The sequence below is a fragment of the Atractosteus spatula genome, chromosome 22 (assembly GCF_055471065.1).
Source record: "Atractosteus spatula isolate fAtrSpa1 chromosome 22, fAtrSpa1.hap1, whole genome shotgun sequence".
NCBI classification, from domain to species: Eukaryota; Metazoa; Chordata; class Actinopteri; order Semionotiformes; family Lepisosteidae; genus Atractosteus; species Atractosteus spatula.
In genome coordinates this window covers 6,133,767-6,150,003 of record NC_142727.1, presented here as the reverse complement: position 1 = coordinate 6,150,003, position 16,237 = coordinate 6,133,767, and positions in this window count along the sequence as shown.

Genomic DNA, 16,237 nt, shown 5'->3' with positions numbered 1-16,237 from the left:
TTTCAGCAGAAATAAACACGTTTTGGCAACTTTGGTCATCACCATGTAACTTATAGGGCAGAAACAGCACAATTTTCAAAACGTGTTTTTCAGCCCGAAATAAACGCGTTTTGTCAGCCCTTGGAATCGCAGTGTAACTGCCTGTCTCAGAAGAGCACACTGAGTCACCCCTTAACCCCAGAGTGCAGAAATTGTCAAAACGTGTTTTTCAGCAGAAATAAACACGTTTTGGCAACTTTGGTCACCACCATGTAACTTATAGGGCAGGAACAGCACAGTTTTCAAAACGTGTTTTTCAGCCCGAAATAAACGCGTTTTCTCAGCCCTTAGAATCGCAGTGTAACTGCCTGGCTCAGAAGAGCACACTGAGTCAGCCCTTAACCCCAGTGTGCAGAAATTGTCAAAACGTGTTTTTCAGCAGAAATAAACACGTTTTGGCAACTTTGGTCATCACCATGTAACTTATAGGGCAGAAACAGCACAATTTTCAAAACGTGTTTTTCAGCCCGAAACAAACGCGTTTTCTCAATCCTTGGAATCGCAGTGTAACTGCCTGGCTCAGAAGAGCCCACAGAGTCAGCCCTTAACCCCAGTGATCAGAAATTGTCAAAACGTGTTTTTCAGCAGAAATAAACACGTTTTGGCTGCTTTGGTCACCCCCATGTAACTTATAGGGCAGGAACAGCAGAGTTTTCAAAACGTGTTTTTCAGCCCGAAATAAACGCGTTTTCTCTGCCCCTGGAATCGCAGTGTAACTGCCTGGCTCAGAAGAGCACACAGAGTCAGCCCTTAACCCCAGTGTGCAGAAATTGTCAAAACGTGTTTTTCAGCAGAAATAAACACGTTTTGGCAACTTTGGTCACCACCATGTAACTTATAGGGCAGGAACAGCACAGTTTTCAAAACGTGTTTTTCAGCCCGAAATAAACGCGTTTTCTCAGCCCTTAGAATCGCAGTGTAACTGCCTGGCTCAGAAGAGCACACTGAGTCAGCCCTTAACCCCAGTGTGCAGAAATTGTCAAAACGTGTTTTTCAGCAGAAATAAACACGTTTTGGCAACTTTGGTCAACCCCATGTAACTTATAGGGTAGGAACAGCACAGTTTTCAAAACGTGTTTTTCAGCCCGAAATAAACGCGTTTTCTCAGCCCTTGGAATCGCAGTGTAACTGCCTGGCTCAGAGGAGCACACTGAGTCAGCCCTTAACCCCAGTGTGCAGAAATTGTCAAAACGTGTTTTTCAGCAGAAATAAACACGTTTTGGCAACTTTGGTCATCACCATGTAACTTATAGGGCAGAAACAGCACAATTTTCAAAACGTGTTTTTCAGCCCGAAATAAACGCGTTTTGTCAGCCCTTGGAATCGCAGTGTAACTGCCTGTCTCAGAAGAGCACACTGAGTCACCCCTTAACCCCAGAGTGCAGAAATTGTCAAAACGTGTTTTTCAGCAGAAATAAACACGTTTTGGCAACTTTGGTCACCACCATGTAACTTATAGGGCAGGAACAGCACAGTTTTCAAAACGTGTTTTTCAGCCCGAAATAAACGCGTTTTCTCAGCCCTTAGAATCGCAGTGTAACTGCCTGGCTCAGAAGAGCACACTGAGTCAGCCCTTAACCCCAGTGTGCAGAAATTGTCAAAACGTGTTTTTCAGCAGAAATAAACACGTTTTGGCAACTTTGGTCATCACCATGTAACTTATAGGGCAGAAACAGCACAATTTTCAAAACGTGTTTTTCAGCCCGAAACAAACGCGTTTTCTCAATCCTTGGAATCGCAGTGTAACTGCCTGGCTCAGAAGAGCCCACAGAGTCAGCCCTTAACCCCAGTGATCAGAAATTGTCAAAACGTGTTTTTCAGCAGAAATAAACACGTTTTGGCTGCTTTGGTCACCCCCATGTAACTTATAGGGCAGGAACAGCAGAGTTTTCAAAACGTGTTTTTCAGCCCGAAATAAACGCGTTTTCTCTGCCCCTGGAATCGCAGTGTAACTGCCTGGCTCAGAAGAGCACACAGAGTCAGCCCTTAACCCCAGTGTGCAGAAATTGTCAAAACGTGTTTTTCAGCAGAAATAAACACGTTTTGGCAACTTTGGTCACCACCATGTAACTTATAGGGCAGGAACAGCACAGTTTTCAAAACGTGTTTTTCAGCCCGAAATAAACGCGTTTTCTCAGCCCTTAGAATCGCAGTGTAACTGCCTGGCTCAGAAGAGCACACTGAGTCAGCCCTTAACCCCAGTGTGCAGAAATTGTCAAAACGTGTTTTTCAGCAGAAATAAACACGTTTTGGCAACTTTGGTCACCACCATGTAACTTATAGGGCAGGAACAGCACAGCTTTCAAAACGTGTTTTTCAGCCCGAAACAAACGCGTTTTCTCAGCCCTTGGAATCGCACTGTAACTGCCTGGCTCAGAAGAGCACACTGAGTCAGCCCTTAACCCCAGTGTGCAGAAATTGTCAAAACGTGTTTTTCAGCAGAAATAAACACGTTTTGGCAACTTTGGTCACCACCATGTAACTTATAGGGCAGGAACAGCACAATTTTCAAAACGTGTTTTTCAGCCCGAAATAAACGCGTTTTGTCAGCCCTTGGAATCGCAGTGTAACTGCCTGGCTCAGAAGAGCACACTGAGTCACCCCTTAACCCCAGAGTGCAGAAATTGTCAAAACGTGTTTTTCAGCAGAAATAAACACGTTTTGGCAACTTTGGTCACCACCATGTAACTTATAGGGCAGGAACAGCACAGTTTTCAAAACGTGTTTTTCAGCCCGAAATAAACGCGTTTTGTCTGCCCTTAGAATCGCAGTGTAACTGCCTGGCTCAGAAGAGCACACTGAGTCAGCCCTTAACCCCAGTGTGCAGAAATTGTCAAAACGTGTTTTTCAGCAGAAATAAACACGTTTTGGCAACTTTGGTCACCACCATGTAACTTATAGGGCAGGAACAGCACAATTTTCAAAACGTGTTTTTCAGCCCGAAATAAACGCATTTTCTCTGTCCTTGGAATCGCAGTGTAACTGCCTGGCTCAGAAGAGCCCACAGAGTCAGCCCTTAACCCCAGTGTGCAGAAATTGTCAAAACGTGTTTTTCAGCAGAAATAAACACGTTTTGGCAACTTTGGTCAACCCCATGTAACTTATAGGGCAGGAACAGCACAGTTTTCAAAACGTGTTTTTCAGCCCGAAATAAACGCGTTTTCTCAGCCCTTGGAATCGCAGTGTAACTGCCTGGCTCAGAAGAGCACACTGAGTCAGCCCTTAACCCCAGTGTGCAGAAATTGTCAAAACGTGTTTTTCAGCAGAAATAAACACGTTTTGGCAACTTTGGTCACCACCATGTAACTTATAGGGCAGGAACAGCACAGTTTTCAAAACGTGTTTTTCAGCCCGAAATAAACGCGTTTTCTCTTCCCTTAGAATCGCAGTGTAACTGCCTGGCTCAGAAGAGCACACTGAGTCAGCCCTTAACCCCAGTGTGCAGAAATTGTCAAAACGTGTTTTTCAGCAGAAATAAACACGTTTTGGCAACTTTGGTCACCACCATGTAACTTATAGGGCAGGAACAGCACAATTTTCAAAACGTGATTTTCAGCCCGAAATAAACGCATTTTCTCTGTCCTTGGAATCGCAGTGTAACTGCCTGGCTCAGAAGAGCCCACAGAGTCAGCCCTTAACCCCAGTGTGCAGAAATTGTCAAAACGTGTTTTTCAGCAGAAATAAACACGTTTTGGCAACTTTGGTCACCACCATGTAACTTATAGGGCAGGAACAGCACAGTTTTCAAAACGTGTTTTTCAGCCCGAAATAAACGCGTTTTCTCAGCCCTTGGAATCACAGTGTAACTGCCTGGCTCAGAAGAGCACACTGAGTCAGCCCTTAACCCCAGTGTGCAGAAATTGTCAAAACGTGTTTTTCAGCAGAAATAAACACGTTTTGGCAACTTTGGTCACCACCATGTAACTTATAGGGCAGGAACAGCACAGCTTTCAAAACGTGTTTTTCAGCCCGAAACAAACGCGTTTTCTCAGCCCTTGGAATCGCAGTGTAACTGCCTGGCTCAGAAGAGCACACTGAGTCAGCCCTTAACCCCAGTGTGCAGAAATTGTCAAAACGTGTTTTTCAGCAGAAATAAACACGTTTTGGCAACTTTGGTCACCACCATGTAACTTATAGGGCAGGAACAGCACAGCTTTCAAAACGTGTTTTTCAGCCCGAAACAAACACGTTTTCTCAGCCCTTGGAATCGCACTGTAACTGCCTGGCTCAGAAGAGCACACTGAGTCAGCCCTTAACCCCAGTGTGCAGAAATTGTCAAAACGTGTTTTTCAGCAGAAATAAACACGTTTTGGCAACTTTGGTCACCACCATGTAACTTATAGGGCAGGAACAGCACAATTTTCAAAACGTGTTTTTCAGCCCGAAATAAACGCGTTTTGTCAGCCCTTGGAATCGCAGTGTAACTGCCTGGCTCAGAAGAGCACACTGAGTCACCCCTTAACCCCAGAGTGCAGAAATTGTCAAAACGTGTTTTTCAGCAGAAATAAACACGTTTTGGCAACTTTGGTCACCACCATGTAACTTATAGGGCAGGAACAGCACAGTTTTCAAAACGTGTTTTTCAGCCCGAAATAAACGCGTTTTCTCAGCCCTTAGAATCGCAGTGTAACTGCCTGGCTCAGAAGAGCACACTGAATCAGCCCTTAACCCCAGTATGCAGAAATTGTCAAAACGTGTTTTTCAGCAGAAATAAACACGTTTTGGCAACTTTGGTCACCACCATGTAACTTATAGGGCAGGAACAGCACAATTTTCAAAACGTGTTTTTCAGCCCGAAATAAACGCATTTTCTCTGTCCTTGGAATCGCTATGTAACTGCCTGGCTCAGAAGAGTCCACAGAGTCAGCCCTTAACCCCAGTGTGCAGAAATTGTAAAAACGTGTTTTTCAGCAGAAATAAACACGTTTTGGCAACTTTGGTCAACCCCATGTAACTTATAGGGCAGGAACAGCACAGCTTTCAAAACGTGTTTTTCAGCCCGAAACAAACGCGTTTTCTCAGCCCTTGGAATCGCACTGTAACTGCCTGGCTCAGAAGAGCACACTGAGTCAGCCCTTAACCCCAGTGTGCAGAAATTGTCAAAACGTGTTTTTCAGCAGAAAGAAACACGTTTTGGCAACTTTGGTCACCACCATGTAACTTATAGGGCAGGAACAGCACAATTTTCAAAACGTGTTTTTCAGCCCGAAATAAACGCGTTTTGTCAGCCCTTGGAATCGCAGTGTAACTGCCTGGCTCAGAAGAGCACACTGAGTCAGCCCTTAACCCCAGTGTGCAGAAATTGTCAAAACGTGTTTTTCAGCAGAAATAAACACGTTTTGGCAACTTTGGTCATCACCATGTAACTTATAGGGCAGAAACAGCACAATTTTCAAAACGTGTTTTTCAGACCGAAACAAACGCGTTTTCTCAATCCTTGGAATCGCAGTGTAACTGCCTGGCTCAGAAGAGCCCACAGAGTCAGCCCTTAACCCCAGTGATCAGAAATTGTCAAAACGTGTTTTTCAGCAGAAATAAACACGTTTTGGCAACTTTGGTCACCACCATGTAACTTATAGGGCAGGAACAGCACAGCTTTCAAAACGTGTTTTTCAGCCCGAAACAAACGCGTTTTCTCAGCCCTTGGAATCGCAGTGTAACTGCCTGGCTCAGAAGAGCACACTGAGTCAGCCCTTAACCCCAGTGTGCAGAAATTGTCAAAACGTGTTTTTCAGCAGAAATAAACACGTTTTGGCAACTTTGGTCACCACCATGTAACTTATAGGGCAGGAACAGCACAATTTTCAAAACGTGTTTTTCAGCCCGAAATAAACGCGTTTTGTCAGCCCTTGGAATCGCAGTGTAACTGCCTGGCTCAGAAGAGCACACTGAGTCACCCCTTAACCCCAGAGTGCAGAAATTGTCAAAACGTGTTTTTCAGCAGAAATAAACACGTTTTGGCAACTTTGGTCACCACCATGTAACTTATAGGGCAGGAACAGCACAGTTTTCAAAACGTGTTTTTCAGCCCGAAATAAACGCGTTTTCTCAGCCCTTAGAATCGCAGTGTAACTGCCTGGCTCAGAAGAGCACACTGAATCAGCCCTTAACCCCAGTATGCAGAAATTGTCAAAACGTGTTTTTCAGCAGAAATAAACACGTTTTGGCAACTTTGGTCACCACCATGTAACTTATAGGGCAGGAACAGCACAGCTTTCAAAACGTGTTTTTCAGCCCGAAACAAACGCGTTTTCTCAGCCCTTGGAATCGCACTGTAACTGCCTGGCTCAGAAGAGCACACTGAGTCAGCCCTTAACCCCAGTGTGCAGAAATTGTCAAAACGTGTTTTTCAGCAGAAATAAACACGTTTTGGCAACTTTGGTCACCACCATGTAACTTATAGGGCAGGAACAGCACAATTTTCAAAACGTGTTTTTCAGCCCGAAATAAACGCGTTTTGTCAGCCCTTGGAATCGCAGTGTAACTGCCTGGCTCAGAAGAGCACACTGAGTCACCCCTTAACCCCAGAGTGCAGAAATTGTCAAAACGTGTTTTTCAGCAGAAATAAACACGTTTTGGCAACTTTGGTCACCACCATGTAACTTATAGGGCAGGAACAGCACAGTTTTCAAAACGTGTTTTTCAGCCCGAAATAAACGCGTTTTCTCTGCCCTTAGAATCGCAGTGTAACTGCCTGGCTCAGAAGAGCACACTGAGTCAGCCCTTAACCCCAGTGTGCAGAAATTGTCAAAACGTGTTTTTCAGCAGAAATAAACACGTTTTGGCAACTTTGGTCACCACCATGTAACTTATAGGGCAGGAACAGCACAATTTTCAAAACGTGTTTTTCAGCCCGAAATAAACGCATTTTCTCTGTCCTTGGAATCGCAGTGTAACTGCCTGGCTCAGAAGAGCCCACAGAGTCAGCCCTTAACCCCAGTGTGCAGAAATTGTAAAAACGTGTTTTTCAGCAGAAATAAACACGTTTTGGCAACTTTGGTCAACCCCATGTAACTTATAGGGCAGGAACAGCACAGTTTTCAAAACGTGTTTTTCAGCCCGAAATAAACGCGTTTTCTCAGCCCTTAGAATCGCAGTGTAACTGCCTGGCTCAGAAGAGCACACTGAATCAGCCCTTAACCCCAGTGTGCAGAAATTGTCAAAACGTGTTTTTCAGCAGAAATAAACACGTTTTGGCAACTTTGGTCACCACCATGTAACTTATAGGGCAGGAACAGCACAGCTTTCAAAACGTGTTTTTCAGCCCGAAACAAACGCGTTTTCTCAGCCCTTGGAATCGCACTGTAACTGCCTGGCTCAGAAGAGCACACTGAGTCAGCCCTTAACCCCAGTGTGCAGAAATTGTCAAAACGTGTTTTTCAGCAGAAAGAAACACGTTTTGGCAACTTTGGTCACCACCATGTAACTTATAGGGCAGGAACAGCACAATTTTCAAAACGTGTTTTTCAGCCCGAAATAAACGCGTTTTGTCAGCCCTTGGAATCGCAGTGTAACTGCCTGGCTCAGAAGAGCACACTGAGTCACCTCTTAACCCCAGAGTGCAGAAATTGTCAAAACGTGTTTTTCAGCAGAAATAAACACGTTTTGGCAACTTTGGTCACCACCATGTAACTTATAGGGCAGGAACAGCACAGTTTTCAAAACGTGTTTTTCAGCCCGAAATAAACGCGTTTTCTCAGCCCTTAGAATCGCAGTGTAACTGCCTGGCTCAGAAGAGCACACTGAGTCAGCCCTTAACCCCAGTGTGCAGAAATTGTCAAAACGTGTTTTTCAGCAGAAATAAACACGTTTTGGCAACTTTGGTCAACCCCATGTAACTTATAGGGTAGGAACAGCACAGTTTTCAAAACGTGTTTTTCAGCCCGAAATAAACGCGTTTTCTCAGCCCTTGGAATCGCAGTGTAACTGCCTGGCTCAGAAGAGCACACTGAGTCAGCCCTTAACCCCAGTGTGCAGAAATTGTCAAAACGTGTTTTTCAGCAGAAATAAACACGTTTTGGCAACTTTGGTCACCACCATGTAACTTATAGGGCAGGAACAGCACAATTTTCAAAACGTGTTTTTCAGCCCGAAATAAACGCGTTTTGTCAGCCCTTGGAATCGCAGTGTAACTGCCTGGCTCAGAAGAGCACACTGAGTCACCCCTTAACCCCAGAGTGCAGAAATTGTCAAAACGTGTTTTTCAGCAGAAATAAACACGTTTTGGCAACTTTGGTCACCACCATGTAACTTATAGGGCAGGAACAGCACAGTTTTCAAAACGTGTTTTTCAGCCCGAAATAAACGCGTTTTCTCAGCCCTTAGAATCGCAGTGTAACTGCCTGGCTCAGAAGAGCACACTGAGTCAGCCCTTAACCCCAGTGTGCAGAAATTGTCAAAACGTGTTTTTCAGCAGAAATAAACACGTTTTGGCAACTTTGGTCACCACCATGTAACTTATAGGGCAGGAACAGCACAATTTTCAAAACATGTTTTTCAGCCCGAAATAAACGCATTTTCTCTGTCCTTGGAATCGCAGTGTAACTGCCTGGCTCAGAAGAGCCCACAGAGTCAGCCCTTAACCCCAGTGTGCAGAAATTGTCAAAACGTGTTTTTCAGCAGAAATAAACACGTTTTGGCAACTTTGGTCAACCCCATGTAACTTATAGGGTAGGAACAGCACAGTTTTCAAAACGTGTTTTTCAGCCCGAAATAAACGCGTTTTCTCAGCCCTTGGAATCGCAGTGTAACTGCCTGGCTCAGAAGAGCACACTGAGTCAGCCCTTAACCCCAGTGTGCAGAAATTGTCAAAACTTGTTTTTCAGCAGAAATAAACACGTTTTGGCAACTTTGGTCATCACCATGTAACTTATAGGGCAGAAACAGCACAATTTTCAAAACGTGTTTTTCAGCCCGAAACAAACGCGTTTTCTCAATCCTTGGAATCGCAGTGTAACTGCCTGGCTCAGAAGAGCCCACAGAGTCAGCCCTTAACCCCAGTGATCAGAAATTGTCAAAACGTGTTTTTCAGCAGAAATAAACACGTTTTGGCTGCTTTGGTCACCCCCATGTAACTTATAGGGCAGGAACAGCAGAGTTTTCAAAACGTGTTTTTCAGCCCGAAATAAATGCGTTTTCTCAGCCCTTGGAATCGCAGTGTAACTGCCTGGCTCAGAAGAGCACACTGAGTCAGCCCTTAACCCCAGTGTGCAGAAATTGTCAAAACGTGTTTTTCAGCAGAAATAAACACGTTTTGGCAACTTTGGTCACCACCATGTAACTTATAGGGCAGGAACAGCACAATTTTCAAAACGTGTTTTTCAGCCCGAAATAAACGCGTTTTCTCAGCCCTTAGAATCGCAGTGTAACTGCCTGGCTCAGAAGAGCACACTGAGTCAGCCCTTAACCCCAGTGTGCAGAAATTGTCAAAACGTGTTTTTCAGCAGAAATAAACACGTTTTGGCAACTTTGGTCATCACCATGTAACTTATAGGGCAGAAACAGCACAATTTTCAAAACGTGTTTTTCAGACCGAAACAAACGCGTTTTCTCAATCCTTGGAATCGCAGTGTAACTGCCTGGCTCAGAAGAGCCCACAGAGTCAGCCCTTAACCCCAGTGATCAGAAATTGTCAAAACGTGTTTTTCAGCAGAAATAAACACGTTTTGGCAACTTTGGTCACCACCATGTAACTTATAGGGCAGGAACAGCACAGCTTTCAAAACGTGTTTTTCAGCCCGAAACAAACGCGTTTTCTCAGCCCTTGGAATCGCAGTGTAACTGCCTGGCTCAGAAGAGCACACTGAGTCAGCCCTTAACCCCAGTGTGCAGAAATTGTCAAAACGTGTTTTTCAGCAGAAATAAACACGTTTTGGCAACTTTGGTCACCACCATGTAACTTATAGGGCAGGAACAGCACAATTTTCAAAACGTGTTTTTCAGCCCGAAATAAACGCGTTTTGTCAGCCCTTGGAATCGCAGTGTAACTGCCTGGCTCAGAAGAGCACACTGAGTCACCCCTTAACCCCAGAGTGCAGAAATTGTCAAAACGTGTTTTTCAGCAGAAATAAACACGTTTTGGCAACTTTGGTCACCACCATGTAACTTATAGGGCAGGAACAGCACAGTTTTCAAAACGTGTTTTTCAGCCCGAAATAAACGCGTTTTCTCAGCCCTTAGAATCGCAGTGTAACTGCCTGGCTCAGAAGAGCACACTGAGTCAGCCCTTAACCCCAGTGTGCAGAAATTGTCAAAACGTGTTTTTCAGCAGAAATAAACACGTTTTGGCAACTTTGGTCACCACCATGTAACTTATAGGGCAGGAACAGCACAATTTTCAAAACGTGTTTTTCAGCCCGAAATAAACGCATTTTCTCTGTCCTTGGAATCGCAGTGTAACTGCCTGGCTCAGAAGAGCCCACAGAGTCAGCCCTTAACCCCAGTGTGCAGAAATTGTCAAAACGTGTTTTTCAGCAGAAATAAACACGTTTTGGCAACTTTGGTCAACCCCATGTAACTTATAGGGTAGGAACAGCACAGTTTTCAAAACGTGTTTTTCAGCCCGAAATAAACGCGTTTTCTCAGCCCTTGGAATCGCAGTGTAACTGCCTGGCTCAGAAGAGCACACTGAGTCAGCCCTTAACCCCAGTGTGCAGAAATTGTCAAAACGTGTTTTTCAGCAGAAATAAACACGTTTTGGCAACTTTGGTCATCACCATGTAACTTATAGGGCAGAAACAGCACAATTTTCAAAACGTGTTTTTCAGCCCGAAACAAACGCGTTTTCTCAATCCTTGGAATCGCAGTGTAACTGCCTGGCTCAGAAGAGCCCACAGAGTCAGCCCTTAACCCCAGTGATCAGAAATTGTCAAAACGTGTTTTTCAGCAGAAATAAACACGTTTTGGCTGCTTTGGTCACCCCCATGTAACTTATAGGGCAGGAACAGCAGAGTTTTCAAAACGTGTTTTTCAGCCCGAAATAAATGCGTTTTCTCAGCCCTTGGAATCGCAGTGTAACTGCCTGGCTCAGAAGAGCACACTGAGTCAGCCCTTAACCCCAGTGTGCAGAAATTGTCAAAACGTGTTTTTCAGCAGAAATAAACACGTTTTGGCAACTTTGGTCACCACCATGTAACTTATAGGGCAGGAACAGCACAATTTTCAAAACGTGTTTTTCAGCCCGAAATAAACGCGTTTTCTCAGCCCTTAGAATCGCAGTGTAACTGCCTGGCTCAGAAGAGCACACTGAGTCAGCCCTTAACCCCAGTGTGCAGAAATTGTCAAAACGTGTTTTTCAGCAGAAATAAACACGTTTTGGCAACTTTGGTCATCACCATGTAACTTATAGGGCAGAAACAGCACAATTTTCAAAACGTGTTTTTCAGACCGAAACAAACGCGTTTTCTCAATCCTTGGAATCGCAGTGTAACTGCCTGGCTCAGAAGAGCCCACAGAGTCAGCCCTTAACCCCAGTGATCAGAAATTGTCAAAACGTGTTTTTCAGCAGAAATAAACACGTTTTGGCAACTTTGGTCACCACCATGTAACTTATAGGGCAGGAACAGCACAGCTTTCAAAACGTGTTTTTCAGCCCGAAACAAACGCGTTTTCTCAGCCCTTGGAATCGCAGTGTAACTGCCTGGCTCAGAAGAGCACACTGAGTCAGCCCTTAACCCCAGTGTGCAGAAATTGTCAAAACGTGTTTTTCAGCAGAAATAAACACGTTTTGGCAACTTTGGTCACCACCATGTAACTTATAGGGCAGGAACAGCACAATTTTCAAAACGTGTTTTTCAGCCCGAAACAAACGCGTTTTCTCAGCCCTTGGAATCGCACTGTAACTGCCTGGCTCAGAAGAGCACACTGAGTCAGCCCTTAACCCCAGTGTGCAGAAATTGTCAAAACGTGTTTTTCAGCAGAAATAAACACGTTTTGGCAACTTTGGTCACCACCATGTAACTTATAGGGCAGGAACAGCACAATTTTCAAAACGTGTTTTTCAGCCCGAAATAAACGCGTTTTGTCAGCCCTTGGAATCGCAGTGTAACTGCCTGGCTCAGAAGAGCACACTGAGTCACCCCTTAACCCCAGAGTGCAGAAATTGTCAAAACGTGTTTTTCAGCAGAAATAAACACGTTTTGGCAACTTTGGTCACCACCATGTAACTTATAGGGCAGGAACAGCACAGTTTTCAAAACGTGTTTTTCAGCCCGAAATAAACGCGTTTTCTCAGCCCTTAGAATCGCAGTGTAACTGCCTGGCTCAGAAGAGCACACTGAGTCAGCCCTTAACCCCAGTGTGCAGAAATTGTCAAAACGTGTTTTTCAGCAGAAATAAACACGTTTTGGCAACTTTGGTCACCACCATGTAACTTATAGGGCAGGAACAGCACAATTTTCAAAACGTGTTTTTCAGTCCGAAATAAACGCATTTTCTCTGTCCTTGGAATCGCAGTGTAACTGCCTGGCTCAGAAGAGCCCACAGAGTCAGCCCTTAACCCCAGTGTGCAGAAATTGTCAAAACGTGTTTTTCAGCAGAAATAAACACGTTTTGGCAACTTTGGTCATCACCATGTAACTTATAGGGCAGAAACAGCACAATTTTCAAAACGTGTTTTTCAGCCCGAAACAAACGCGTTTTCTCAATCCTTGGAATCGCAGTGTAACTGCCTGGCTCAGAAGAGCCCACAGAGTCAGCCCTTAACCCCAGTGATCAGAAATTGTCAAAACGTGTTTTTCAGCAGAAATAAACACGTTTTGGCTGCTTTGGTCACCCCCATGTAACTTATAGGGCAGGAACAGCAGAGTTTTCAAAACGTGTTTTTCAGCCCGAAATAAACGCGTTTTCTCTGCCCCTGGAATCGCAGTGTAACTGCCTGGCTCAGAAGAGCACACAGAGTCAGCCCTTAACCCCAGTGTGCAGAAATTGTCAAAACGTGTTTTTCAGCAGAAATAAACACGTTTTGGCAACTTTGGTCACCACCATGTAACTTATAGGGCAGGAACAGCACAGTTTTCAAAACGTGTTTTTCAGCCCGAAATAAACGCGTTTTCTCAGCCCTTAGAATCGCAGTGTAACTGCCTGGCTCAGAAGAGCACACTGAGTCAGCCCTTAACCCCAGTGTGCAGAAATTGTCAAAACGTGTTTTTCAGCAGAAATAAACACGTTTTGGCAACTTTGGTCAACCCCATGTAACTTATAGGGTAGGAACAGCACAGTTTTCAAAACGTGTTTTTCAGCCCGAAATAAACGCGTTTTCTCAGCCCTTGGAATCGCAGTGTAACTGCCTGGCTCAGAGGAGCACACTGAGTCAGCCCTTAACCCCAGTGTGCAGAAATTGTCAAAACGTGTTTTTCAGCAGAAATAAACACGTTTTGGCAACTTTGGTCATCACCATGTAACTTATAGGGCAGAAACAGCACAATTTTCAAAACGTGTTTTTCAGCCCGAAATAAACGCGTTTTGTCAGCCCTTGGAATCGCAGTGTAACTGCCTGTCTCAGAAGAGCACACTGAGTCACCCCTTAACCCCAGAGTGCAGAAATTGTCAAAACGTGTTTTTCAGCAGAAATAAACACGTTTTGGCAACTTTGGTCACCACCATGTAACTTATAGGGCAGGAACAGCACAGTTTTCAAAACGTGTTTTTCAGCCCGAAATAAACGCGTTTTCTCAGCCCTTAGAATCGCAGTGTAACTGCCTGGCTCAGAAGAGCACACTGAGTCAGCCCTTAACCCCAGTGTGCAGAAATTGTCAAAACGTGTTTTTCAGCAGAAATAAACACGTTTTGGCAACTTTGGTCATCACCATGTAACTTATAGGGCAGAAACAGCACAATTTTCAAAACGTGTTTTTCAGCCCGAAACAAACGCGTTTTCTCAATCCTTGGAATCGCAGTGTAACTGCCTGGCTCAGAAGAGCCCACAGAGTCAGCCCTTAACCCCAGTGATCAGAAATTGTCAAAACGTGTTTTTCAGCAGAAATAAACACGTTTTGGCTGCTTTGGTCACCCCCATGTAACTTATAGGGCAGGAACAGCAGAGTTTTCAAAACGTGTTTTTCAGCCCGAAATAAACGCGTTTTCTCTGCCCCTGGAATCGCAGTGTAACTGCCTGGCTCAGAAGAGCACACAGAGTCAGCCCTTAACCCCAGTGTGCAGAAATTGTCAAAACGTGTTTTTCAGCAGAAATAAACACGTTTTGGCAACTTTGGTCACCACCATGTAACTTATAGGGCAGGAACAGCACAGTTTTCAAAACGTGTTTTTCAGCCCGAAATAAACGCGTTTTCTCAGCCCTTAGAATCGCAGTGTAACTGCCTGGCTCAGAAGAGCACACTGAGTCAGCCCTTAACCCCAGTGTGCAGAAATTGTCAAAACGTGTTTTTCAGCAGAAATAAACACGTTTTGGCAACTTTGGTCACCACCATGTAACTTATAGGGCAGGAACAGCACAGCTTTCAAAACGTGTTTTTCAGCCCGAAACAAACGCGTTTTCTCAGCCCTTGGAATCGCACTGTAACTGCCTGGCTCAGAAGAGCACACTGAGTCAGCCCTTAACCCCAGTGTGCAGAAATTGTCAAAACGTGTTTTTCAGCAGAAATAAACACGTTTTGGCAACTTTGGTCACCACCATGTAACTTATAGGGCAGGAACAGCACAATTTTCAAAACGTGTTTTTCAGCCCGAAATAAACGCGTTTTGTCAGCCCTTGGAATCGCAGTGTAACTGCCTGGCTCAGAAGAGCACACTGAGTCACCCCTTAACCCCAGAGTGCAGAAATTGTCAAAACGTGTTTTTCAGCAGAAATAAACACGTTTTGGCAACTTTGGTCACCACCATGTAACTTATAGGGCAGGAACAGCACAGTTTTCAAAACGTGTTTTTCAGCCCGAAATAAACGCGTTTTGTCTGCCCTTAGAATCGCAGTGTAACTGCCTGGCTCAGAAGAGCACACTGAGTCAGCCCTTAACCCCAGTGTGCAGAAATTGTCAAAACGTGTTTTTCAGCAGAAATAAACACGTTTTGGCAACTTTGGTCACCACCATGTAACTTATAGGGCAGGAACAGCACAATTTTCAAAACGTGTTTTTCAGCCCGAAATAAACGCATTTTCTCTGTCCTTGGAATCGCAGTGTAACTGCCTGGCTCAGAAGAGCCCACAGAGTCAGCCCTTAACCCCAGTGTGCAGAAATTGTCAAAACGTGTTTTTCAGCAGAAATAAACACGTTTTGGCAACTTTGGTCAACCCCATGTAACTTATAGGGCAGGAACAGCACAGTTTTCAAAACGTGTTTTTCAGCCCGAAATAAACGCGTTTTCTCAGCCCTTGGAATCGCAGTGTAACTGCCTGGCTCAGAAGAGCACACTGAGTCAGCCCTTAACCCCAGTGTGCAGAAATTGTCAAAACGTGTTTTTCAGCAGAAATAAACACGTTTTGGCAACTTTGGTCACCACCATGTAACTTATAGGGCAGGAACAGCACAGTTTTCAAAACGTGTTTTTCAGCCCGAAATAAACGCGTTTTCTCTTCCCTTAGAATCGCAGTGTAACTGCCTGGCTCAGAAGAGCACACTGAGTCACCCCTTAACCCCAGAGTGCAGAAATTGTCAAAACGTGTTTTTCAGCAGAAATAAACACGTTTTGGCAACTTTGGTCACCACCATGTAACTTATAGGGCAGGAACAGCACAGTTTTCAAAACGTGTTTTTCAGCCCGAAATAAACGCGTTTTCTCAGCCCTTAGAATCGCAGTGTAACTGCCTGGCTCAGAAGAGCACACTGAGTCAGCCCTTAACCCCAGTGTGCAGAAATTGTCAAAACGTGTTTTTCAGCAGAAATAAACACGTTTTGGCAACTTTGGTCATCACCATGTAACTTATAGGGCAGAAACAGCACAATTTTCAAAACGTGTTTTTCAGCCCGAAACAAACGCGTTTTCTCAATCCTTGGAATCGCAGTGTAACTGCCTGGCTCAGAAGAGCCCACAGAGTCAGCCCTTAACCCCAGTGATCAGAAATTGTCAAAACGTGTTTTTCAGCAGAAATAAACACGTTTTGGCTGCTTTGGTCACCCCCATGTAACTTATAGGGCAGGAACAGCAGAGTTTTCAAAACGTGTTTTTCAGCCCGAAATAAACGCGTTTTCTCTGCCCCTGGAATCGCAGTGTAACTGCCTGGCTCAGAAGAGCACACAGAGTCAGC